Here is a 27,028-nt window from a genome sequence, read left to right as displayed (position 1 = left end):
TGCAAAATGGTTTGTTTCCATATTTCATCTGTGATTCTACAAGTTATCTATGGGAAAGAAAGGGTTTGGAGATTTTCACAACACTCTTGCAACCAAGATGGGGAGGATTCAATGCCAGCATTCTCTCTAAAGCAGTGATTCGCAACCAGGGATCCATAGTACCCTGAAATGCCATGAGATCCTTTCAACCATACCATGGGGCATTAAGAGATAAGCGATTGCTCATCCCAGCTCCACTGTACAAGGCGGTAAATGCTCCCTCTTCCCCACCTGGCCCCTGTGCAAGGGGCCACTTGCACCGAGAACCACTGAGAACCACTATTCTAAAGTCTGGGATAGAGAAGCTTCTCACATGGCAAGTTGTTTGGGTTTGGGGAAGATTTGTATGTTTTTTAATTACCAACAAGTGGCCAAAACTTGTATCTCTCTCCCTTCTTAATTCATATATGTTAACCCCAGCTTTGGGGATGCTGTTCAAGACACTGGGAGGTAAAGCACATATACATGCTGAGCTCAGATGAGTTTTTTGTAGTGTAATCTGCAGGGTATATGTTTCAAATCCTGAGATCTCACCATTTTAATTCCTGTTATCAGCCAAAATGATGGTTGTCACAAAAATCAGAATTTAACCACGATTTGAATACTGTAGGTCTCAGATGCTGTCTAGAGGAAACCTTTGGCAACATGTAGGGGGTGCAAGCAGGTGCACATGTAGCCCCTGAGCATGGCAGTGCATCCCCTATGAAAAGGGCACTGCTGACACTGCCAGCACTGCCTGCAGGCAGTCGCCACTCGCCAACCCCCTGCCCCTCGCTGCCAACACCACCGGCGGCATCTGCAGGCAGTCCGCAATCGCCGCTGGCCACCGCAAATGCTGCCGGTGGCGTCTTGCCACCATCTCCCCCCTCCCCCACACTGTCGACAGTGCCACAGGTGTCTGCAGAAGCTCCCTGCTTACTGCCACCATGCTCCCACCGCCTGCTGGAGCTCACCATACCTACCCCCCTCACAGCCTCCGGGGGCATGCAGCATTCAGGGAGGAAATATATGAAATATTTAACTTATCCATGTCTATTACCTGTCTCTCTCTGCCCAAAGCACAGGGATTATGGGTCTGTAGAGCTCCCAGGTTGAGAACTTGACTCTTTAATTAAGGCTCATAAAACATATTTTCACCACAAACATACTATAAGAGACAACAGTACAAGCATGCAGTACAGTCTGAATGAGCTACCTCCTGAACAAGAAGTAGTGTGCCCAGGCTAATTAGCAGTGACTTGTATGAAGCAATTAGCCCCACATGCAGCACCACACAAGTCTAGCTATAATGCTTCTGGTTCAGGAGGCAACTTGCACAGTGTGTTTGAGGGGACCACTGACTGGCAGAATGATGTTGTATCACAGACATGCCTATGTTTTCAGTTCTAGACTCCCTCATTTCAGTTGCAGACAACATACAAATCGGTGACCATATGCTCTATGCAACAGGCTAATGTGTCTTATTAGCCTGATGCACAGATAGATGAAGCATCTCCATATATAGCTACATTGTGATAAGGATCTCCCAGTGCCAGCCCCATGACCACAAAACTGGCACTGGGAGATAAGGAGCTCCCAGCCCCCACTCCATGATCATGATCTCCGAGCAGGGGGCTGGAAGCTCCCTGAGGCTGGGGCAGGAGGACATAGTCTCCACCTGGGCTTCAGTGGCAGAGCCCACGCCAGCAGCAGGCAGCTCCTGGCGGCAGAGAGCAATCTCCCACCCACTGCTGCCCAGTTGACCAGGAGCACATTTGCTCCCAATCAGGCATCTACATACATGCTACTGCACAGTAACTAATCACTAGTAAATTTGATGCTTGCATTTGCAGGTAGCAAATTTACTCACGATTAAAGCAGTTTACTGTGCAGTAAGTGTGTGCATGTGTGGACATACACACGGGCAACTGGTGCCTCCTGAGGCTGCTGAGCCCTTGCAGAAGTCGCCGGCAGTGGCGGTGGTGGGAATGAGGCTGGGGAGCACCTGCAGAAGTCAGTGGTGGCATCAGTGGTGAGGATAGGGCTAGTGAGCACCTGCAGAAGCTGTTGGTGACAGGGACGGGGCTGGTGAGCACTCACAGAAGCTGCCTGTGGTGTCGGCAGCGGGGATAGCCCTGTCAGGGGGGCATGTGCCCCCCCATGGTCCTCCCACCAGTCACCTATGCATGCACGCTAGCTGCATAGTAAACTGCTCTACTGCTCAGTAAACCATCTCATGTAGATATACCCAGTTTAAATTTGGCCAAAGTCCATTTCAGGCCTACACTTGATCCTACTGGATCCAGTGGAGTTGTATCAAGATCAGAAACACTAACTCCCCTCCCCCTCCCCCCACCCCAGGCTATTCTAATCAAAGTATTTTGCAATGGCCATCTCATTTACCTGATATTATCCTTCATTTCCATTCTCTCTGCTTCCGTGATCTCCTCCTGCTAGAAACATGAAGCAGAACTTATGATTTATTCATTATCTTCTTTGCTCATGCATCATTGTTTCCTTTTTAAATGGCTGCTAGAAAGCCCAGCCATATAAAGCCCCTCTCAATTGTTCAGTCCATCTCTTATCTCCAAAATCTGGCAGTGCTTCTAGTTGTTGCTACTTATCCAATTTCCTTGTCAAGCCTCCCTTACACTCAAAAGGGTTTGTCCATCTTATTTTCTTATACAGAACAGTATTTGGAGAGCAAGAAGATCCTGGATTCTTTCTGAAACTAAACTTGAATTGTTTTCTTTTATAATTGAACCTTGTTCAGTTGTTCTGTAGTAGCTGTCATCTCCATTTTTTCTTTCCTTCTTCCTGAAAGCAGAGAGAATGGCAGAGTGTGTCAGTCCTGTCTTCACCCGTTGATCTGCTAGTAGGGACTTCTCAGCATCATCTCGGGGGTTCTGAGAGAAGAAAAAGAAATGGGAAAGACAGAACCGGGCATTAACACAGAAAGGAACTGAACTGAAGGGCATGGAAAAGTCATTTCCTCTGAGGACATAGCTGCAGTTGCTGCCTTTATGTGAGTCATGTTTCTAATTATAAAACTGCGCTGTGCATTACAGTATTTGCAAGCACATGGAGATCAGGAACAAAGCTATGAGATTTTTTTTTCTCTGTGCATTCTTATAGAAAACTATCATATGCTTTGGATTCATAATAGACTAACTGCCCTATGAATCCTGAATTAGAGGCAGCTTTTTACTTTCTCCTTGCTTTAGAATACATTGAAAAAAAACTTTCAGGTTTACCTAGGCATATATATTTGTTAAAACTATGTCACCAAACTGAGGAGCATGTTGGGCAGAATACTTTTGCATTGGGATGTGTTAGACTGCAGTGCAATTAGCTATACTGTAGCCAAGCTTTCCAAGGGAGCATTCAAAGTTTTGCAGTTCTACTTACATTTATACAGGTCAACCTCCATGTTATGTTGCTATGTATACTTCACATTGTTTTTAGAAATAAAGTGTATCTGTTTCCCTCCAATCAAAATAACAGAATTTACTATTCTTGCAACCTGAATAGTGTACAATAAATGCAAGACTTCTGCTGTTAAGCAGCACAAATTGAGTCATTCTATATGTATGTAAAATAAAGTATATTTCATCTTCGGCATGAACAAAGCTATGTCCAGCTTCATGTTTGTTTGGCAATTGCTGCTTTCTCCCTTAGGCTGTGATAAAGCCTTTTTTTCCAATCTAAAAATATGTGAATAGGTTCTCCAGTCTCTCATTCTCCCTTCCATCCCTTTGCAAACACCATCCCATTCCAGTACACAAGTTCATGACAGACAGAAGGAAAATGATTGTGGGAAACGTTATTAAACTACTGGCAACCTATCACTGCTTTGTGTTGTGGAAATATAACTGTTATTCTCTGTGATTCAGGCTAGGCTAGCAGGTCCTTTCATCAAAAAAGAATTTTATATCTGTGTATATTTGTCTCCAACAAACACTCTAGAGATCCATACAGGATCTACAGCATAAAAATACATATGAAAAATTATAGGATTATTTAGTTTTGTTTATCTTGCAAAGAATGTTAAAAAAAAAGCTTGTAATAGAAATCGACTGTAATTACAACCATAATTAGTGAGTGACATCGTTTCCTGATGCTTGTTCTTCATTGCCATGCTTAGTCTAATATGAATTGTCCTTTATTATGCTGATCTGGGGAAACTTTTTTTTCACTTCATTTGTGGTTTTGTGCCCAGTACTGTACATGACCTGCATGCTGACAAAGAAATAGGCCAGTCTGGCCAGGGAGCCTGCCCCAGCAGGGCTCAAGGTGATCACATGTCCCTAGGGCACTAATGGGACCTCCAGACCTACCCTTACAGTTCCATCCACAAATCACCAATTAAAACACAAACTGAAACATTAGCCCACTGGCTCCAACTCTCCGGCACACTGGCTAGCTGAAATTCCCTGTCTGAACAGTCTCCTGCTCTGCCAGTTCTCAGCTCCATACTGGTCTCTCTCTGGGATAGCAGGACCTCTTTCTGGCTTTCCTTGGCAGGCAGTCTACTATAGGGCTCCTTTACCTTTGGCCTTCAGGGTGCACTGCCCTACTCTCACTCAGGGCCTATGCCTATATAGCTCCCCAGCCCCACCCCCAGCTGATCACCTGCCTCCCTGAGCTGCCATAGGTTCTTTTGGATTTGGCTTGCTGGAGCAGCCTCAGGGTGGCCCCTTGCTGGTAGGCCTTCCACTGTTTCTATGCAAACCTCCAGCCTGTGATACTGCTGCCACCACTGGCTCTGCAGTGAATGTTTCATCTAGTCTTTTCTACCCTTTAGTCTTTGCCTGATGGTTTGGCTGGCCAGCAGGCTCCAGAGTTTCCTCCCCCTTCTCAGCAATGGGGCAAGGGCCACATTACACCATGTTTCCAGATCACAAACCTAATAAAAATCATGATGTCATCCACAGTAGAGAACAGAAACAAAATCTGGTTATCAGCTACCAGATACAAACAGGGGCTCTCTAGCTCCCTGACTAGCACCATCTTTACTGCCTGCAATGACTATGTAGAGCCTTTCTGAGTTCAGGCAGGGCTAAGCAGGGATGGAATAGAGGCTGCTGTCTATACTATAGTCTCCTAACATGCACAATTTTTTATACACAGGAATTGTCTGAGATTGCACTTATTACATCTATACAAGGGAAATAATTTATAAGAATAATTTTATTACCTCTAATATAAGTATAATGATTTATATATAAGGGCTAAGGACAAAAGTTACACATAAATCAGTTTGTCATTAGAAACTGGTTTAAACCTGCAACAGAACAGAAGTTCAATGCACATAAACCAGTTTCAGAATGGTTGAAACTGGTTTAAGATAAACCTGGTTAAATGTAATATCAGACTTAACTGATCTGGGTCAAACTGGTTTATGAAACTTCTGTCCCAGACCCCTTGCTGGTTCAAGTTAAATGAGAGTCCCCCAGCATCCCAGCATGCTTTCCAGCCCTGGGCTGAGCTGTACTGTGTGTTCCAGAGAGCAGGTCTGCCCCTGCCCCTGGCTGACAGGAGGGTGGGGCAAGCCCAGTCTGCACAGTGGGAGCGGGGAGACTGCCCTCTGAGGCAAACCCTGGCTGAGGTCTGGGGCCAGGGAGGGGGATTCCCCTACTCAAACTTACTGCTGACTGCAACTGTGGACCCAGGGGCTCCTGGAAGCAGGAAGAGGAGGTGATGAGCAACCCTGCAGAGTCTTTTGTGATTTTAGGTTCCAGATCCTAGAGACCTTGGGGGCATCAGAAAGAGGAAGAGTGCCATGCTTTTCTCAGTACACCTCTTTGGTCACATGGATCTCGGGTTGGGCAGCAGTGCTAGGAGCAGGGCTATGGGGAGGGCTGCAGGCACCCAAAAATTCGCTGTAGACCCCCACACCCACCCAGTGCCACTGGTGCTGCCCAGCCCAAGAACCACATGGCCAAAGAGCTGCACCAGGAAGAGCCTGGTGCCACCCCAGCCCCAGCCTGCCCCACCCCGCATGCAAATCTAGGGCCACGTGCCCCCCATGTCCTCCCAGGCTGCATGCTCCCCCTCCCCACATCCCCAGATGAGGTACTCACAGCTCTGTCCTGCACCATGCCCTTGCTGTGCAGGGTTTGCCCCTGCTCCACTCCCCTCTTCACCACTGCACACATGCCCCTCTCCACCCCTGCTGCAGCCACCAGAATCCTGCAGCCAACCTGCCTTTTTGCCCTACCACTGCCTTGTGTGTGGAGGTGCTAAGCCCCATTAGCCCCCCATTCTGCCGCCTATGCCGCCATACCCCTGACAGCAGGGGAATGGGGCCCCAGCCAGGCCCCTAAGAAACCCAGGCGGCTCATCCAGGCACAACTGTATGCACTCTGATGGAGGCCTGGAAGGCACATGTCCCCCCATCTGTGTGCAGGGCTTGCAGCGCGAAGCTCAGCATGCAGTGGCAACCACCTCTGCCCTGCACACAGATCCAGAGGTCATGTGGCCTCTGGGCCTCCACCAGGGTGCATGCAGCACAGAAGCACCCCCCCCCATGTCCCTGTATGAGCCGCCTGAGCTCCCATGCTCCCCCCCACCGCCCCAGCCAGGGCCCCACTCATCCCTGTCCCAGCCCCTGCCCCGCCCCATTCCCTACCTCGCCACAGGGTGGGAGGGTGCAGAGAGGGATCACCCTACCTACCTGGCCCCATCCTGGTGGCGGGGGTGTGGCTCAGCCCAGCCACATACATCCCGTCAGTTGGTCCCCAGCCTGTACTGGTTCGTGGGATTATTCTGTCCTAAGTGCAGAACTTTGTACTTCTCCTTATTGAACCTCATGAGATTTCTTTTGGTCCAATTCTCCCATTTTGCCGAGGTCCAGCAGCAGAAGACATCTAGTCAGTTAGGCCTGACTACCTTGACCAGAAACATTGACTTGTACTTTCTCCCCAACAACAGAAAGTCAGTTTTTGCTGATTTGTGCTGCCATAAGCTGTTCTCTACTAGATTTGTCATTTGTTTGGATTTGTATAAAGTGCATGTGATAACACTGAGGAAGAATGATGGCAGATTTATTCTGACAGATAATTATCACATTTGCCTTCTGCAGAAAGAATTTACACTTCTTGGAGACACAAACATTATATTTCAGGAGCTGAATATTTCTATGGGCATTGTGACAGGGGGCAAGCTCAGGACCAGGTCTCACGTTGGCTCACCCACCTGTCTAAGTAGGACAGTCCACCCAGTCTCGCCTGCCACAACTTGCTGTTTCTTAACCTGGTGTAAAATGTGGGAGACTGCCAGTTTAAGACCCCGATGCCTAGGGGTTTACACATGGCTCTGACCTTCTTTTACCCCATGCCTCGCAGATGGCATCCAGTTTATTATTGCACCCCAGTGTAGTGACCCAGTGGGGTCCTGAGCCCCAGAAAGAAGACTAGGACCTATTAAGAACAAAGCCTAGCCTAGGCATGGGGCTAACCGCTTGTAGGCCTACAAAGGTGCCAGGCAAGCCCTTGAGTAGATCTGGCAGGGGTGAAGCCAGGGCTCAAGAGGGCCCAGTTGACCTAGACCCCATGCAGAATTGTGGGGGCGCTAGGCCAACCCCGATTACGGTGAGGGCTCTATGGTACACCCCAGAAAGGATCCCTCTGGAGTATGAGGGTCAGCAGCTGTTAAGCTGACTTTCTGATCCTTCACACTGGTCAGTGCAAGAGGGCCAGGACCAGGTGGCCAAAGGGCAAATAAGCCCAATGTGAGGGGCAGGCCAGTGCCATGGTGAGCTATCTGGCACTCCGAATGGCCTGGAGGTGGGGCCAGAGCCCATAAGGGCTGAAGGTCCCTTCGATGAAGGGATATCACAGACAAAGAGGGTAGGGGTCAGCCAGCAAACAGGCTACTATGAACTCCGAATGGGGTCAAGGTGAGAGCTGGGCCCAAGGAGAGAGAGCCCAAGTTCATCATCCAGGAGCCCTAATGAGGAAACTAGACCAAGGCAGGTAGAACTTCTTGGTCCTGGGCATGACCGGAAATTTCACCCTGCCACAGAAGGGTGGTCTGGTGGTGCTGTCTGTGGTGAGACAGTCCCCCAGAAATGCCAGGTCAGTTACTTCCCCAGTGAAAGGTGGGTAGGGACGCTTGATAACCCCAGCCCCCACCATCCAGTGGGTCATTAAGACAGGAGGGTAGTGGAGCCAGGCACGCCTGGAAAGAGGCACCTGAGCCCAGTGTGAGTAGTGGGAGCCAGGTATGTTTGGCAAGAAGCACCTGAGCCTCATGTGGGGGTGTAAGGCTCTGGTGGCCCTTGTTGGAAGAGGCTATAGTAATGAGGCCCCAGAGAAGGGGTAGTGAGTGGTAGGCCCCACTGGGGCCGGCCTAAGGTGAAGACATGAGTGGAAGCCCCAGGAGGGAGCAGTGATGTCAAGGTTGATCTTCACATGCCTGAGGCTGTAGTTGAGCCCGAAGCTGAATGACATGGCTCAGTGGGAGTCATGGGTGGAAGGAGTGAGTAGCAAGCCCTAATGAAGGAGGAGAGAGAGACAAGTTACCTGGAGAGGGGCTTGTGTCAGAGCTCCACCCAGGACAAAGCAAACTGGTGGGTAACCATTTAGATGAGGGTCACAAGAGGGCCTGAGAGACTGTGCCAGCCAGCCAAGAAGTGTAAGCATGCCTGATTGCCTATGTGGTCGCTCAAGGGAGCAGGGCAGGTTTGGTGTGGCCCAGTGAAGGGCAACATGTAAGAGGCCCAGTGAGAGAGGGTGGAGTGCAAGAGGCTTCAGTGAAAGGGGGGCAGTATGAATGAGGCCCAGTGGGGCACAGTGAAAGGATAGATGCATAAGACCTCACAACAGGCTGAGTTTGGCCCAGCCATGAGCTGGAGCAAAGAGTAACTCTAGGATGTCAGCTGTGAGGCATGAGACACAATAAGGGAAGGTCAGAGTCATGTGTACACCCCTAGGCATCAGGGTCTTAAGTGGGCAGCCTCCTGCATTTTTACAACCAGTATCTTAACAACAAGGCATGGCAGGAGAGACTGGGAAGGCTGCCCTAACTTAGACTGGTAGACAGGGTGACCTAAGACCCAGCCCCAAGCATTGCCCCCTGTCACACCCAGCTTCAGGCCAGGCCAAACTCAGTCCACTATTGGGCCCCTCACACACTGCCCCTTTCAGGACCACATTCATACCGCCCCCTCTCACTGGGGCCTCTTCCATTCTACCCACTGTCACTAGGCATCTTGCAATCTGCCGCTCACTGGGCCACTCTCACTGCCCTGCTCCCTTGAGCGATCCCCTTGGGATATCAGGCTTGACTACTCTTATGCTAGCCCTGCACATGCAGCCCTTTGAATCACTTGTGTCCCCCTACACTACATGGCATAGTCCTTGTGCCCAACACTGGGATGATTCTGCCCCTAGCTCCTCACTAGGAGACTTTCCACTTTCACATACTCATGGAGGTTGGCCCATGTGCTGCCCTTCAGGCCATCCTCTGGCCCTTCTCAACACACCTCCTGGTGCAGCACTTCAGACCAGCCTTCAGTCCTACACCTTGCTTACGCACAGTCCTTCATGTCATAATGACACCCTGTGCAGGCCCACCATACATTTCTGCCCCTGCTCTGGGGCCACTTTCCTACCCCCTCTCTGGACCATGTTACTGCCCCCTCACTGGGGTCTCCTGGGTCTTACACTCCTGTGGTACTCAGGTGTCTAAAGACATGCCTGGCTCCCATGCCTGCCCCTAAGTCTGGGTGACCCACCAGGATGTAGGGGCTGGGGTTTTAAGGCACCCCTCCTTTCCTTTCACTGGAGAGGCAACTGACCTGGCATTTCTGGGGAGCTCCACCACCACGGGTAGCCCCACCAGGCCATTCTTCCCCAGCAGGATGCAGTTTTCAGTCATACCCAGGACCAGGAACCTCCTCCCATCCCCATAGCTCCTGCTCTTATCTCCAAGGTGTTCCTGAGTAGCAGCTCAGCCAGGCAGTGTTCCTCCAGCTGCCAGCAGCAGACTGCTGCCTCTGCCCTGTGGGCCTAGATCTAATATGGCCGCCTCATCAGGGTTGGCCCATACCTGCCAACTGCCTGTTCTCAGCCTTAAAGTGGCAGGCATCCGAAAGAGCCCTGCCACAAGCATCATCTGATGATTTGATTTTAAAGTGAAATGCAGATGATTTCCAAGGGTAACTACTGTGTTTTTAGATAACTTTACTTCATAAGTAAGCTTTACAATATGCCCTTCTAAAAGGTGCAAGCTCTGTTCCATTACAGTACAGCATAGTTCAAGCAATCTTTTGGATCCCAACCTCTTCATCAACATAATGGCAAATCCCACAGGAACATAACTTCTTTGCAGATTGAATGCCACCTGGATCCTCTTCTTGTTAGATCTAAACTAGATACTCAGTTCGTGGTCATCATGGGTGACTGTATTGCAACACAAAGCTTTTGGCAACTATGTAACTGCCAACTGTGTAGCGGCATTCCTTGGTAAACGTATTTCATAATCTATTGTTCTTCCAACAAATCATATCAAGTACCAGTTCTGACAGAGGGAGTTACTGGGTTTTGCAACAAATATTTTCACTGAGGAGCTTGTCCTGCATCTTAATATGATATAGCTAATAAAGACTGTGAGAATAAAAATCATCAATTCCTGAAGCAGAGGTGCTAAGAAAGGCTGAAAGATGCTTCAGCCTTTCTCAGCAGCTCTGCTTCAGGAATTGCTTCCGTAGATAGACACTTTGTGTCAGTTTGATGTCATGTTGCTTGTGGCTAGGCCTGTAAAGGCCCTAAAATATGGTGGTCACTGAAGCTAGGACCACATTGACAGCTGGAGTAGTGCAGGTACCAAGACACACGGTTGACAGCTCAAGTTTGAAGCCATAGCAGAAGTGCTTATTGCACGGCTTGTCAGATCCCAGTGAATTCTGCTGAATACCTTGTCACAGGGACATGAGACAGGGAAGTAAACTATAGTGTCTTCTAAGTATCCTCCACCACTGTCTCTAAAACTTTTCAAACCCCACATCCTGAAAGCTACTCTTGGTGCCAGTTTTACCAGCATCTGCCAGGGCCAGGAGCTGAGAAAATAAGTTGGGGTGGAGGCAGAGGTGGGGTGGAAGCAGAGGTGGGTGGGACCCGGGGGAGTAAATTCCCTGCATGGAGTCATTCATCTGGAGGTGGAGGGTCTGAGGCTAAAAACAACCCTTGGTCCAGGAGGGAGAGAGCCCCTCTACCCCCCAAACCCTCCTGTGGACCTTGCTAGCCCCCCTGATTCTGCTAAACACTTATTCATAGATTCATAAATTCATAGATTGTAGAGTTGGAAGGGACCACAATGGTTCATCGTGTCTGACCCCCTGCCCCTGCCAGGAAAGAGGAGTGAGATCAGATGACCCCAGCCAGGTGACTGTCAAGCCTCCTCTTGAAGACTTCCAAGTTAGGTGATAGTACTACCTCTCTTGGAAGTCCATTCCAGATTCTGGCCACCCTTAATGTAAAAAATTTCTTCCTAATATCCAACCTAAATCTACTCTCCACCAGTTTGCACCCATTATTCTCAGTTACTACCTGGGGCACTCTGGTAAATAGGGCATCATCAATTCCCTGTCGTCCTCCCTTGATAAACTTGTAGGCCGCTACAAGATCTCCCATCAGCTGTCTCTTGTGAAGACTGAAGAGATCCAGATCTCTCAGCCTCCCCTCACAGGATCTTTCACGGAGGCCACTAATCATGCGAGTGGCCCTCCTCTGAACCCTCACCAGATTCTCCATGTCCCTCTTGAAGTGTGGTGCTCAAAAATGGACACAGTACTCCAACTGTGGCCTGACTAATGTCGCATAAAGGGGGAACATTGCCTCCCTTTATCTGTTGGTCATGCATCTGCTAATACATGACAAGGTGCAATTGGCCTTGCTGATGGCCTCGTTACACTACCAGCTCATGTTCATCTTGGAGTCAACTATGACTCCAAGATCTCTCTCAGCCTCTGAGCTGCTGAGGAGGTCATCCCCCAACCTATCGGTGTTCTGGGGATTCCTCCTTCCTAGGAGGAATAAAAATATTTATTTTTGTTGAACTGCATCCTATTTCATTTCGCCCATTGACCCAACCTGTCCAGGTCAGCCTGTATCTGCTCCCTGCCCTCCGGCGTGTTAACTTTGCCCCATAACTTGGTATCATCTGTGAACTTGGAGAGGGTGCTCTCCACACCCTTGTCCAAATCACTGATGCAGATATTAAATAACACCGGTCCGAGGACCGAAACCTGTGGGACCCCACTGTCCACCTCCTTCCAGGTCGAGAACGACCCGTCCACCACCACTCTCTGGGTGCAGTCCCTAAGCCAGTTGCCCACCCACGTGACTGTGTAGTCGTCCACTCCACAGCCTGCTAGCTTTCCTATAAGAATAGGATGTGAAACTGTGTTGAAGGCCTTCCTAAAATCAAGCAGATGACATCAGCCTAAGCTCCTGTGTCGAGGCAGTGTGTGACCTGGCCATAAAAGGCTATAAGGTTTGTCAGGCAGGATCTACCTGTGACAAACCCGTGCTGGTTTCCTTTCAGCATCATTTCCCCTGCTGGGCCTTCACAAATGTGCTCTTTGATGATTTTTTCCAGTATTTTCCCAGAGATAGAGGTAAGACTGACTGGCCTAAAGTTACCCAGTTCATCCCTTCTCCCTTTCTTAAAAATGGGGATCACACTGGCCATTTTCCAGCCCTCAGGGATCTGACTGGAGCACCATGAGTGCTCCAACAGCCGTGCCACTGACTCAGCTAGGACACTGGCCAGTTCCTTCAGCACCCGTGGATGGAGGTCATCCAGGTTGGCTGACTTGTACCCATCCAGCCCTTCTAACTGCTCCTTAACTAAGTCAGCACTAACCTTTGGCGCCTGGTGCCTTTTGGACATCTGCCTGTGCTCAAGTTGGGGGAATTGTCTTGGTCAGTAAAAAGTACCTTCTGGACTCGGCTAACCCCTGAGGACCCCGATAGACCCCCATCCCTCCAAGCCCTCTGCAGACATGCTTGGCCCCACAATTCCGCCAATCACACCCCCTGCTTCCCCTCTCCATCTCCCAATCCCCTTGCAGCCCCTGCCTACCCCCCTCCAGTCCCTCCTGCAGACCCCTGGGGCTTAGCACTGGGTGCATCTATATGTGAAATTAATGCAGCATAAACTCCAGTACATATCACACTGGAGTTTATTACTCCCAGATGCCACGTTTACATGCACGCCTGGGACTGCAACATGTTGAGCCATGACACAGCAGCCCCAGCTGCCAGGGCGTTCTTGGGGGGTCAACCTGCCAGCCTAAGTCTGGATGACTGTTTTACAACTTGAAACATTTAAGTTGAAAATAAAGTTCTTTTATTCATTCATTGGTATCAGTTATTTCTGTTAAAATGGAGGCCTTGCTTATAATGTAGCTTAAGGATATTAGGGCTTCCAGAAGCAGTAGGAAGGTATGACTCCCAAATAATACCAAACCACCTTTTGTTTGAAGTAACTTGACAACTCATGCTTTAAGTACTTAGTGGAATCTGGACATTGCAAGTAATTTATGACTCAGTTTTAATTGTGACTGTTTCTGATGTGGGTTATGGTGTCTCATTTCCTGAGCTAAATTACCACGTTATCTGATTCTGTACAAAGTAAAATTTTTCAATTAAGCTTTAAAAAAGACTGCTAGGATCCACCTTTACAACCAAGAAATTCTCTATGACAGTTTCCCTTTCAAAGGGGCCTGTGCAAGGAAGATGGTTTCCCTACACAATACATTGTATGATTTTATTCTGGGAGTAAACAGAGAAGACTAGAGTCCCTGCTAACCAACTCATAAGAATGTAAATCCTCTTTGGGTGGAAATATACACCTTTTACAGTCATTCCATGCCCCTAGAACTCAGCCCAGAAGGATAGAATTGGCCTGAAGTTAGATGTATTTCTGCTTTGCAGGTTCTTTGGTAGTGGGTTTTGTTTGTTTAACATAGGATATAACTAACTTGCTAAAATATCATTTTATCTTAGATTACAAATGCACACATTAAAGACTTTTAATAGCAGTTGGATTCTTATATTTTAAATTGTGTGTCACATAAACTGAGATTAATGTTTCCTTTTTCTTTAAGCCTAGTTTTCTCCCTGTTTGGAGACAAATGGTTAAGGCAGGATCATTGGTGACACGTAGGGGGGTGCAAGCGGGTGCATGTGCACTCCCTGAGATTGGCAGTACACCCCCTATGAAAAGTGCTGCCAACACTGCCAGCGGCACCTGCGGGCAGTTGCCACTCACCGCCCCTCCCCATGCCCCGCCAACACTGCCAGCAGCATCTGCAGGTGGTCACTGACCACCAGTCAATGCTCGCCATCACACTGGTGGGAGACTGCTCACACTCTTCGCCCAGCAGGGGACAGCAGACTGCTACCACTGCCCACACAGCTTGGGGAAAGTAAGGCTGCCCATGTGGCTGGGGCCTCCAGGGAAGGCACCTGGAGGGTTTGGGGCCCTGGGGTTTGTGTCCTGCAGGATGTGCAACCCCCTGCTGTCCAAAACTTGGAGGGCACTGTGAGGTAAAGCAAAAGAAGTCTTGGGAAGTCTAATCAAGCGCTTGCCTACGAGGAAGGGTTGTGAACATTTCAGATTAGTGCCTGAATGTTCCAGGTTCTTTTCTTACACAGAACAGAAAAATTCTGATTTTAGAAAGGATTTTAAGAGAACAATGGTTTTCACTTTTCTTCAGTTATTTTAAATTCCAATTAAAAGCAGGCTTTCAAAGAGAAGCAAGCAGGACTGGCTATAATCCTAGATGAGGGCAAATGCACTGCTCATTAAAAGATATGCCAAAACCCCGAGCAAGCCCAAGTCAACAACACAGATGAAGCCAGATGTCAACAGTGATAGGTATTTAGTTCATTCATGGCTCGGTGAATCATCTGTCCCACTTTTTGTCTCATAATGATCTGGTCATTTGCCAGGAAGCAGCCACAGAATTTATTTGTAGTGCAATACTTTTCCTTATTACTGCAATAAAGATGGCAAGTTCCAGTGGCAAGCAGAAAGAACATTATTACCAAGGCGTTTTAAGGTTCTGTAAAACTTGGGAAACTTGTCCTATAATTTCTTCCTGGAAGAATCTAACTGAATATACAAACGTGGCTTAATATAAGCCATGCTGAAAACTGGAGAGTTATGAAACCTATCATCAAAACCCATGATATCCCTAACAGTCGGAGAAGATAGAAATAGCCCCAACATTCCACAGAAATGGAAAATGATACATTGTTATTACAGGACTTCAGTTTCAAATACAGGCAACCCCCACTTAATGCTCTTTCACTTAGCTATTTCACTGTAACACTCATTTTAAATTGATACCTGATTTCACTTAGCACTCAGCGAGTTTCATTATAACTCTTGCGGTTGCTGTTTTGGGTCATTAAAAACAATTGGGGTCACCATCTTGGATTGTCAAACACTTTCGGTTTCACTTAACACTCGTTTCGCTTAACGCTCGCTTTTTCAGGAATCAATTAAGAGCGCTAAGCAGGGGTTGCCTGTAATGCTAAACTATGTTTCCAAAGCCAAACAGCAGATGAAACCATCCCCTTTATGTTAAGGAAGTTTGATAAAGGTCCACAAAGAGAACCATATTTACTGTCAGGGAAAAGTGTGTTTTGGATAAGCCTGGTAACAGTTTCCTTTTTGATATCATGATTCTGGCTCCTGACTCTAAGGATTTGAAAAACTGAGCTTTAACAAGGAGTTTGCAATACTGAGCTTAGGGAGAAGAAAAAAAGTGTGCCTAAGAAGGTAGCAACATCATCAAGAATGTGGCTGATCTGGAAACACTTCTTAAAACAGCTTAAAGGGAGTGAAATGTGTGGGGAACTTAAAAAGCTCTTACGAGTCAATGGAAAACTCAGAGGAACCAGTTGTTTAATTGTTCAGAGGCTCATGTTACACAAGACTGATGTTGGAAGTCCAAATAAAGCAGACCTCTTGGGAATCTCCTTGGGTCTGAGTGATTTCTAAACAACAGATGGCACCAGAAGACGAATGTGCTAAGAAAATACCCTGAGTGGAATAATGGACTGGATAAAACCACTACCAGATTTGAAACTTTGCAAAAATGGTACTTCACTCTGTGCTTGCAAGCAACAGGTGCCAGCCATAAATAAGACTCATAAGTAGCTTTATTTATGAGAAAAGCCAATTCTGAAGAATTTGATGATTTTCATAATTTTCAGGTAAGTCAGGCAGAGAAACTAATTATGAAAGTGTAATGAAAACAGTTGAGAAATACTAACCTTCACATGAAAGCATGGACAGTATATATAAAAAGGTGAAAACAAGACATGTCTACATTATACACTTCTGTGTAGAGATACTTGAGGAAGACCTAAACAAGCCTATGTACTGCATATTTTGCATATTAAATGCACTATAGCTGCATGAGGCTCAGCACTAACTTTAGACACCCTGGACACATCCTCACATGCAGGGGGGCATCCCTTGGGTGTATCTACACATGCTATTACAGTGATGTGATAAACTCTGGTACAGTTTGCAGGGGAGTCAGCTGTTCCTGGGCCCAGCATCTGCATGTGCTCCCAGGGCCGCAGCACTTTGGGCCAGGGATGAGCAGGCTCAGGCTGGCAGGGGGCCATGGGGGTCAGCCCTGGCCTCCAGCTGATGGCAGTGAGTAGCAAAGGGGCTAGCTAGGGCACAAGGTTGATAAAGTGCAGGGTTAGGTGGCAGGCAGCCCCTGCACTTTAGCATCCTCATGCCCTATAGTTACCCTGTCACCATCTAAACTAAATTAGGTGGAGTAAATTACTCCACCATAGGTTAGTACTGTCCCTGATAGTACTATCCTATGGCAGAGTTAATTAATTTACTCTGCCCTAATACCAGCGCATGTGTAGGCTGTAACACTTTACTGAAAAGCTAATTAGTCAACTCCACAGTAAAGCACATGTGTATGCACCCCCTGGCACTTAATGATACTTGCTTTGGATTCACACTAAATTTGTTGCTTCCAGACCTATGTGACCCTTACATGTCAGGAACTGGCAACAGTTGGGACATTCAAGCTGGTAGTCTCTCAATGGTATGTCTAAAACAGTGGTTTTCAACCTATCGTCTGTGGACACATAGGAATCCTCAAACTGTATAGGCAAAAGATGACTATGATCAATAAAAAGTATGTGAATACTCACACTTACAATTCAAAGTTGCCTGCACCTCTATTCAAAAATTTCTAGGAGTCTGCAAATGAAAAAAGTTTGAAAGCCCCAGGTCTAGAACTGGCAGAAAGGTTCTCAACTATGAAATCTGAATTGTTGCCTTACTTGATGGATTTTTAAGTTTGTTGACCTAAATATATTATCTGTTCACTTTGGCTTTCTTCAACAGGACTAGACTCATGAAGACAGGGGCGGGCAAAGTCTGGCCCACAGGCCGGATTTGGCTGGCAGCAGAATTCATTTCCCTGCAGTCCCTGCCCATATGACTGGGGCCAGTTTCCATGGAGACCCTGGCAGCAGCTACACTGTGACAGCACAAAGCTGGTGTTTCCATGAAGACTGGCTCCAGCAAAGCTGGCAGGGCGCACATCAGGGCGGGAAGATGCTCTGGAGCCTCTGGGATCTCACGGCAGTGACAGTGTGACCCAGAGCCAGGGCACAGCCACAATCTGCAGCCTGCATGCTCTGGGCAGGGGCATGCAGGCTGCAGATTGCAGCTCTGCCCTGGCTCCTTGCAGCAGTGACAGCATGGTCCAGAGCCAGGATAGAGCCACGATCCACTGCCTGCACATCTCTTAATGATTGTCATATATGCTAGGACAACCTGACTCTTGAGGAATTAAAATAGAACACGCATAGAGAGTTTAGTATATTAAGTAAGATCCTAATACAGGGTGATGAATTCCTTTAGTGAGCTGGCAATGGAATTTTAGAACTGCCATTACAATCCAGGAGTCTCCTTTGCTGATAACTCCACAATTATTTGCAGAGAAATATGAAATAGTAATACCTGTAACACTTAACATTTGTAAAGTATGATGTCAGGTCAACTCAGGGCTGTCCAACCAACAGCCTGCAGGCTGCATGCAGCCTGAAGGGTTAATTTGTGGCCCTTGGGCTCCCAGCAGGATGTCCCCCCACTGCTCTGGCTATAGCAGCAACCTGTGTCTCTATGCTCTTCCTCCCTCCTCTGGCTTCCACTTCCAGTCCTCACCCCAGGGGGCAGGGCAGTGTGGTGCAGCACAGCCTGTGGTGCTGGTCAAATCTATGGCTCAGCATGTCCATGCAGTGTAGTGCAGTATGAGAGCCTATGGACAAGGAGATGAATCTGATATCATTTATTAGACCAACCAGTGGGGGCCAGGGCACCTATGAGTGCAGTGCATTGTGGGGCATGGGGTGCCCACATGCATGCATTGCAACAGGGGGGCATCCATGTGGCATACAGCTCAGGGGGGCCTGTGGCTTATGTTGGTGTGGCCAACGCAAGACAGTGTGCAACCCCCAGCTGCTTACAAATTAGACAGCCCTGATCTAACAACAGCCCTGTAAATTAAGGGTATGGACAAATGTGCATTTGTAGCCGCTCCAAAATGAGAGCACAGCAGCTGTTATACTGTAATGTGCAGCGATAACAGTCAGTTAAGTCTCCCTCACTTTGACCCCGGAGAAAGCACTCGTGTGGCTGCAGGCTAGTGAAACAGCTGCTGTGAGGACCTGCATTGATTTTGAAGCCATTACAAATAGACAAATGTCCATACCCTAAATCTGGGGAGCAGCTGGAGTGGAGGCTGCCCAGGGGGCTTAGAGTTTTGGTAGTCCATATTGTTGCAGCTTCTATTACTGCATCATCTAGGAACTTTAGCATCCCTTTGTGCTGGGCGGGCACTACAGAAGAAAAAGTGGTGCTTCCTCTGGCCAGCTAAAACCAGAGATAATGGATGAGTACAGGCACACACAGGAGTATGGAAAGCCAATGAGGCAATATTGGTTAGCGTAGCTGGCAGTGCTCAGAGCAGTTCAGCAGCTGAAAGTGCTAAGTGCCTTTCTTTTTATAGGCATCATGGAAAATAAGTTTTAATGAGGAGCTTGAAGCAAGTGAATGATGTAGCATTGCAGATATTTATGGGAACTTCTGGACATGAAGTGCAGTTTAGGATATGGCAACACTTGTTTGAAAATCAGTCATGTAGGCAAATAAGACTGTCCTTGTGAGGCAGAAGTCAACCTTTTGATCCTGAAGGGGAGATGACAGATAGGGAAGGAGTAGGTTATGAAGCTTGTGTCTGCCTTGAAAGAGAAGACAAGGTTCTTTGGGTGAATCTGATATCTTTTATTAGACCAACTTAAATAAGCACAAGCAAAAAAGCCATTAGGAACAAGGCAGGAACCCTATCAGATATATGCACCTGCCCACAAGAGGTCCATTTTTTCTTTTAAAATGTATACAGCCCCAAAACTGGCTGGTTCTGCCCACTCCCCAAACCACATGCAGAGTAGTAGTTATGGTAACAGCTGGGTATCACTACTGTTGTTATTATAGCCATGAGACAATAATAAAGGGCATGCAGATCCATTGGCAAAGAAGAACAAGCCCATATCAGGGAAGAGTGTAATATGAAAAATGAGGAAATAACTTGCACATGGTCCCTTCTCTCTTCAGAGGTGTATTGAGCAGGATATTTAGACAGAAACTTCACACCAAAATAGGTGGAGCTGCTGCAGTCTGTATTTTAAGTGATTCCTTTTGACTCTCCTCTTCTAAGCTGATTTAGAAAAAGTGGCTCTGAAGAAGGGGCCATCTGACACAAAAAATGAAAATGAAATGTAATGGAGAATACACACACACTCACAGATATACACACAGTTGTTTTATACACTGTTATTATGTACACTTGTATATCATTTGCCAGGAAAAACTGGAACAAAATGATATCTCATTAAAATCCAGGCTTTTAGCTAGGGAGATTAACTATATGAAACTCTCCTTTACGTGGGGGAGTCTTGTTTCTAAATTGAGACTCACAGCATGCTAAAAATTTAGCTCTAGGAATGTAAAACATTGGCGAGATAAGGATATTAATATAGAGACTTGGCTACACATAGCATGCCCAGATAAAAGAGACTAAATAATTTTCAAAGATGAGAATATGTAGTTTCTTTGTCCATGCCATAGATCAATATAAGAAATGAAATGCAGCTTGTGTTAATGTTGATGTTGTCAGTGACAACTGTGCTGATGTAGCATAAAACAATCCTGAAAGAATTCTGTCAAGATAGTCCACAATTTGACTTTTCCTTTGTATTTTTCTGTTGCTTTTGCAACACATTGGAGATTCAACATAGTTTTTCCAAATGACTATTTTCAGTGGGCTGGAAGAACTGTGATTAACTGCAATAGCACTGCTCTACTGGTTTTCTGTTAATAGCTGGTGCGTTCACTAATAGGAGAAGCATGAGACTTAATTCACTAGCATCTCTAAAGTGTTTTGATATAATTAAATAGATTTGTATCCTGTTAGTGCAAAATATTATATGTGAGTAATGTTATAACAACTGCAAGCACTACAGTGGAGGCAAATATTTTTAAAAGGTAGTGAGAACATGGTAAGGAAAATTTTCTCCATTTGTAGTTTCTAAATAGTAATTGATGCAGGGGGAAAATCATAAAAAAAACGCAAAAACAGTTTAAAAGGAGACTCAGTATATTACTAAATCACACATTTCAAAATAACTAAAAGTTATATGACAGCCTGTCGTTCTACTCCCAGGCTTCTATTCACACAGCATTCAGGATGGTATTGTTGCTACTGCAGTTCTACTTAATATGATCCTAAATGGTGAAGGTCAAAATCTGGGAGGTCACAATGATGGGAGGCAGATGAAATCCTTTGGGAATCAATCCATTGTAGGAGAATAAAAAATTCTGTTTTCTCCATTATGTTCAAAAGATACCCTGTGCACTTCTAATGCTGAAATAGGAGATGCTGCATATTGATTCTCATACATAATAAATGACAGCAGTTAGTTTTCTGGCATCATTTTTGTCATGACTAATGGAAAACTGAAATAAAAACTGGTTAGTCTTCATTAGATCATAGAAAGGGAGATGGATAAGCCCTATTGGGTTTGAGAATTCATTTTTCTGCAATCGAGTATCTCTCCCCAATGCACCGAGGCCTCAATTCAAGAAACACATGTACTAAAGTATGCAGATATCTGAATACAGGTGGACCTAACTGAGTACATGATTAAAGTGCAGCACATATTTTGCAGAATTGGCACCAGAGTGAGAAGTAAACTGTCAATAAGGCAGAACCTCAAAGGCTACCCTGGTGATAAAGGAAAAACATGTCCACTGTTGGAAGACTGGGGCACAGGGCTCAAACCAGCCAAAGAAGAGTACACAGAGTGGTCCCTCAAGGAGCAATAACTGGGAGGAAAAAAATGAAATGAAGATGGAGAAAGAAAGAGAGAAAGTTGAAAAGTTTGTGGGCATAGCAAAGGGGAAATACAAGGTGTAGATATGACAAGTGGGGCTTAAGAGTCCAAAAGCACCAACCCCCATCCCAGCCTTTATCTGAAGATTTCCTCATCGTCACAAATTTATTTCACAGCTCAAAGGATTGTGTTAGATCAGGGCTCAGAAACAGTTGGTAAAGGCATATACAAGTTAGCAGCACCCCCATGAAAACCTCCACTGTGAATCATACATAACTAATGAGGGGATATCTATGTAGATCTCTAGGCTAGGGGTTGGAAATCTATGGCTTGTGGGCCAGATCCAGCCCGTGGGACTTTTGAGCTGGCCTGAAGACATGGGGCTTCGGTCACACTTGGACTGGGGGGCTTCAGCTGTTGGCACTTTCTCCATGTCACTGTGGGGATGAGAACCACCAGTGGCAGGACTCACCCCACAACGGCTCATTCTAGCCCACAGCCCGAAAAAGTTTCCTTCCCCTGCTTTAGGACCTGAGATCGTAAACTGCTGCACTCCTCGCAGGGAGATTTTAATTCAGGTGCCAGTGATACCATAATTTAAATGTTAATAATGCTTAATGATTTCATTTTTCATGTAAGAAAGTAGAGGGGAGATCATAGACAGGCACAAATTTTAGTTTAGCATCACCACTAACATGGCTAACTGGTGCCTTCTAATACTGGGGAGAGGGGGGCAACAGCAGCTGATCACTAACCTTGGGGGGGGTCCCCCAGTAGCTGATTGCCCCCAGCAACCAATCGCTGACGGGAGATAGAGGTCCCCCAGAAGCCAATTGTGGAAGCACTGCTGGCGCTTCTCTCGGGGACATAGCCAATCTCAGGGGATGCACATGCACCCACATGCACCCCCTACGCATCACCAATGACCACTAATCTCTTCCCTTGATTGAAGGACAAGTCAAACTCAAGAAGCCGAGCAGAGCCCCTGGGCACATATAAGCTCCAGTGAAATAGCTCAAGGAGTTGGCCTAATAACAGGTATCATCTCTGAACCAAGGGTTCTAGAGTTTTGCATTTCTTACATGATCATATTCTGAATTTAAACACATTCTACTGTAAGACTCACATGAAAAAGAACCACTACCTCTTTATTCCTAGCATGATCCCTGTGAACATGGAGCTATTATGTGTGAATTTTTTTTATTTTGCAAATTTGGTATTCTTGGAAGCAAACCAGTACTAAGTATAGCACAAGCAGGCAGTGTGAAAGCTTTCTAGCACAGCCTTATCATTGCACAGCAATCAGAACCAACAACTTATTAGCAAACAGTTAGAATCTTTGCTATCCTGATTCTAAGCAGAGACTGTCCTGCAGTGAATAATCAAAGAGGAGAAGGAGAAGGCAAATAAATTAAGCACAACTTTTGTTCCAAGAAGTCTAGTGCACATAAAAAATGGAGACAGGACCACTACAAATGCAGGCTGGTAGAAAGGAGCTGAATACAGATCTCCAGAAAGAGGCTACTGCAGTAAATTGGCATGCAGCTTTTTTATGCTTTTTAGCTGATGCATGAAGAATTGCTAAATAATTGTTGCACATACAAAATATTTCTGGACTAATTAGAGCTGATTTTTGGAAAGAGATTTCCTACATGGCCTCAAAATTTCACGTACTATTTGAAAGGTTCACATTTTGACCCATAAAAGTGTTTGTTTGCCATATATATGTGTATGGTGAAGTGTGTGCTTGGGGTTGTTGTATTGTGTTTTTGGGTTTGTGTGTGTATGTTTATGTGGGCAAGATGGCCCCTGTTGTTCTGGCCATGTGCTCTGCACATGGAAAGCTGGGGCCTTGTATCTGGGCAAAATATGTAAAATCCTCTGGACACATTGGCCACAGGAAGCAGAGGATTCTCCAGGCAGATTGAATGAGAGACTGCAATATGGCACTCCCTAACTGGATGATGTCACACCAGGTATATAAGAACAACTCAACTAAAGTTTCTCTCTCTTTCTCCTGGCACTGAGAAGAGCTGCACAGTTGAATTAGGAGCCAGAAAAATGTCTCCCCCTCTCTTCACTGGAGAGGTGAGCAAAAGCTACGTGAAGGGAAAGCCTCAGGTACAGGGAGAGAAAGTCTCTCAGAGTTTGTGACCCCTTTTCCCTCCCTCTTCCCCCTCCCCTTTTTTTTTGATTTGGATAATACAACGGGGGTGTTAATCCCTGGAGCAGACTGACCACTAATGGGGCCCCAGTAGTTACTGGCCACATGGGCCTGGCCCCGTCTGTCTTGTGATTATAGTGTCTCAGCACAGTTGTGTAGCTGAGACTGGATGTCCAGACTGCAGCCCTAGGCCTGGGCCCTTTTTGCTATTTCACAGCTATTGCGTTTCAACCTCGCTGGGTGGCTGAACCCCAGCCACATGTTCGGTTGGCAGATTTGGACCAGGCTGAAGACTGATGTGGTCTGAGCCAGGGTGAAACCAGGTTCTACTTTTTGATCCAGACCTCAGTGCAGTATTGGCCTGACAAGCTTTTGCTGCCCAGTTCAGGCCCAGTGAGATAGGCCTGGGCCTCCTTCTGTCCCTTTTTGTAGTTTATATCCCAGCCAAGCACTGTGGTTGGGCACCAGTTGTAATTCAGGCCCAAGCCAAGATAGACCTGACCTTTCCTCTGAGCTCTTTTACAGTTTTCTGCCCAACAGAGCTGGGATTGAGACTAGGAATTTTGGGGTGCGGTATGCTGATGAAAGCCACAGTTAACCCCTCAAGGCCACCATGGAGAAGTGGAGGTTGGCACTCTACCACTTCTCCAGGAGCAACGCATCCCCTTGCAATGCAGAAGGACCCACACTCTTGAGCAGCTTTCCGCAGTGCAGTGCACCTAAGGAGCAGCTCATAGGGCTCTCCGGTGTGGGTCCCCTCTCCAGCCCATTGCTGAAGGGCAGATATAGGGGTGCAGGCCCCCGGAACTACCCATGGAGGAGCCCCAAGTCCCAGACAGCCTGGGTATGGGTGAAGCTTCCCACAACAGGGTGCAACCTAAAGATTTCACTTTTTAGTTAGTAGTGTTTCAAAATTATATTTAGTGTTTTCTTTTGGGTTTTTTTTTTGTTTTTACTCTGTGTAATAAATTTGAATTTTTATGTTTACATTGCATGAGGATGGGATCTTGTTTATACAGGAAGCCCCAGCAAATTTGGTGTTCCCAGGTGCACATGGCTTCTCCAAGCTACACCAAGATATTCAGAAATACAGAATGCACAGACTGTATGTCTGGGTTCCATAAACCTTCTTGAAGATCTGCCAAACTCAGAAAGGTGGTGCATGAATCAAGCTGTAATTTAAAAAAACATATATCATTTAGATAATTTATGAGTTTCAAATGAACCTTGGTATAACTCCAATGATGTGAAAGGAGATGCTCCAGAAATGAGTGTAGCCCACTGTCCAGGTTAAACTAAAGACCTAGATAATTACAATATTTTTTTAGTCCTTTCCATTTGAAATACCGGAATGTATCTTGTAACTGCAAAATGGGAAAGCAGAGTATTATATTTAATCTTCAGAAACTCTGTTCCCAGTCAGAGACCCTGAATGGTATCAATTGGGAAGACTTCCTACAAATGGTGAGAAATTGGCAAGAAACAACATTTAAAAAAATGGAAAGGTCAGCATGCTCTCAAATCCATAACTGAGGCATGGCAGAGGTGATGAAGCCTTGCTAGAAGTTCATTAAGGGCTAAACTGTACAATTTGTAGTAGGGACTATGAGAAAATGCACTTGCACTATTCTACCAAAAGTTCACACAGTTGGAATGCATCTGAGATTGCTGTGAGGTGAACTACAAATCAACCTTTGAAAGTTTGGTTTTCCCAGGTTGCAAGAGAACTGCTCTGGCCTACCTGCCTCACCTGAGATGGCGATAGTAACCCAGAGGAGTTTTTGACCTCAAAATTCAAAAACTGAGATTATGCTGGGCTCAGCACATAGTGTAGAAAGAGGTGGATTGCCTGCATCATCTTCCCCAACCTCTTTGTATTCATGTAGCAATACGTATAAGTACTATTCACGTTGAAGCTAATGACTTCAGTAGATGCAACATAAGGTTCATAGTGGTAACCATGACAATATATGTCATTATTAATACAGGGATGGTATTCTTTGTGTCACAGCCTATCACTATGATGATGATGATGCAGCTCTAAGCAAAATTAAAACAATTCCAAAATAATAAAACACATTTCTTAGTTCTTTGCTCTGCTGGAGTGAAGTTTTAGACACAACTAGAGTTTTCTTTCTGCTTTCAAAATTTCTTTGTCCACATGCTGCAGTGTGTTAGCAATAATTTTTGTTAGCAAGAACACACCACTTAGAGCATACGCAAAGCATGTTTATATTTTACATTATAATACATTTAGAAATGTTTAAATTTTACATTGTGTTTTTCTTATGTCTACTTTAACTAAACAGAGAGAGAAATCACAGGAATGTGCTCACTCCCTTGCTAAATAAATCACACCATACGTCCTCGTCAATGTTATAGTCTCACAAGGCACAATGCAAATCTAATTGAGTTTCAATCTTACTACAGCTACAAACCTAAGAAAAAATACTTGCTACATAGCCTTCCAAAATTAGAACAACTAATATGAATAGAAAGTTTGTGAAGAGTATTTTAGAAAGGGGTTTTTTTGTGGGGGTTTTTTTTTAATAATGATGTCAGCCATTGCAATGTTAAAGACTGCACCACAAATCCCTGTTCAAGGCTTTCTGGTGAAATTAAGGAAGAGATGTCTTTACATGCATAGTGATGCAGCAATAGGCTAGCATTTGTCATGATACAGTGCAACAGAGAAATCTCCTAAAACAGGGAGAAACAAGCCAATGTGCAAATGCTTGCTTCATCCACTCTGCTAGCGCACTGCAGTTCATGAGTCACCCCCAAATGCTGTAGAAACAGAGACAATACAGTTATTCCGCTACACATACTGTTAAACAGATCAAAGACAGTGTTCTTTGCACACTGAATGCTAACAGTACCGTGAGACCCATAAAACATTTCTCGCAAACAACCACAGTAAGTGAGATCCCTTGCAGTGAGCCAATACTTACAGTATCGGACAGGACAAACCGCTGTATTTGACTGTTTCTTCGTATTCTGCTTCCAGATACTGTTCTGTTTATTATGCATCTCTTCCACTGACTGCTTGTGTCTCTCAGCTCAAATGATCTTGGCCCTTTTTCCCTTCTGCAAAATCAGCGGTTTCAGAGTGATGCATGACACTGCTGCAGCCTCCCTGTATCCAAACAAATTCAATGCAGCAGGCGTTTTAGCTCCCCCTTCCCAGCTCTCTCTCTCTCTTACACTCTCTCTCTTAAAGAGATACTGCCCTGGACTAATCTGTTTCAATAGCATAGAAAATCTGCAGATTTCGCTTATCTGTTGAATAAAGTAAAATCCATAAAGAAGGCCGTTTTAAAAATACTAAATTTTGATTTACACAGTCTCAAGACTATCTCCCCGACAAGATCATATATAACCGTATTATCTC

At 46.0% G+C, this 27,028-nt stretch overlaps 1 long non-coding RNA gene across 1 annotated transcript; it reads right to left on the bottom strand.

Annotated features, from left to right (window-relative positions):
- Positions 1-1,906: 1,906 nt before the first annotated feature.
- LOC109306658 lies at positions 1,907-26,818 on the bottom strand. The gene is made up of 3 exons (XR_002100070.1): positions 26,589-26,818; positions 19,735-19,834; positions 1,907-2,924 (listed from the first exon to the last, which is right to left on the bottom strand). It is a non-coding gene; the product is annotated as an uncharacterized LOC109306658 (long non-coding RNA).
- Between the last annotated feature and the right edge of the window lie 210 nt (positions 26,819-27,028).

The sequence above is a fragment of the Crocodylus porosus genome, unplaced genomic scaffold, assembly GCF_001723895.1.
Source record: "Crocodylus porosus isolate Cpor-Errol unplaced genomic scaffold, CroPor_comp1, whole genome shotgun sequence".
NCBI lineage: Eukaryota > Metazoa > Chordata > Crocodylia > Crocodylidae > Crocodylus > Crocodylus porosus.
Note: the sequence above shows the minus strand (reverse complement) of the source record. Positions and strands in the feature narration are given on the sequence as shown.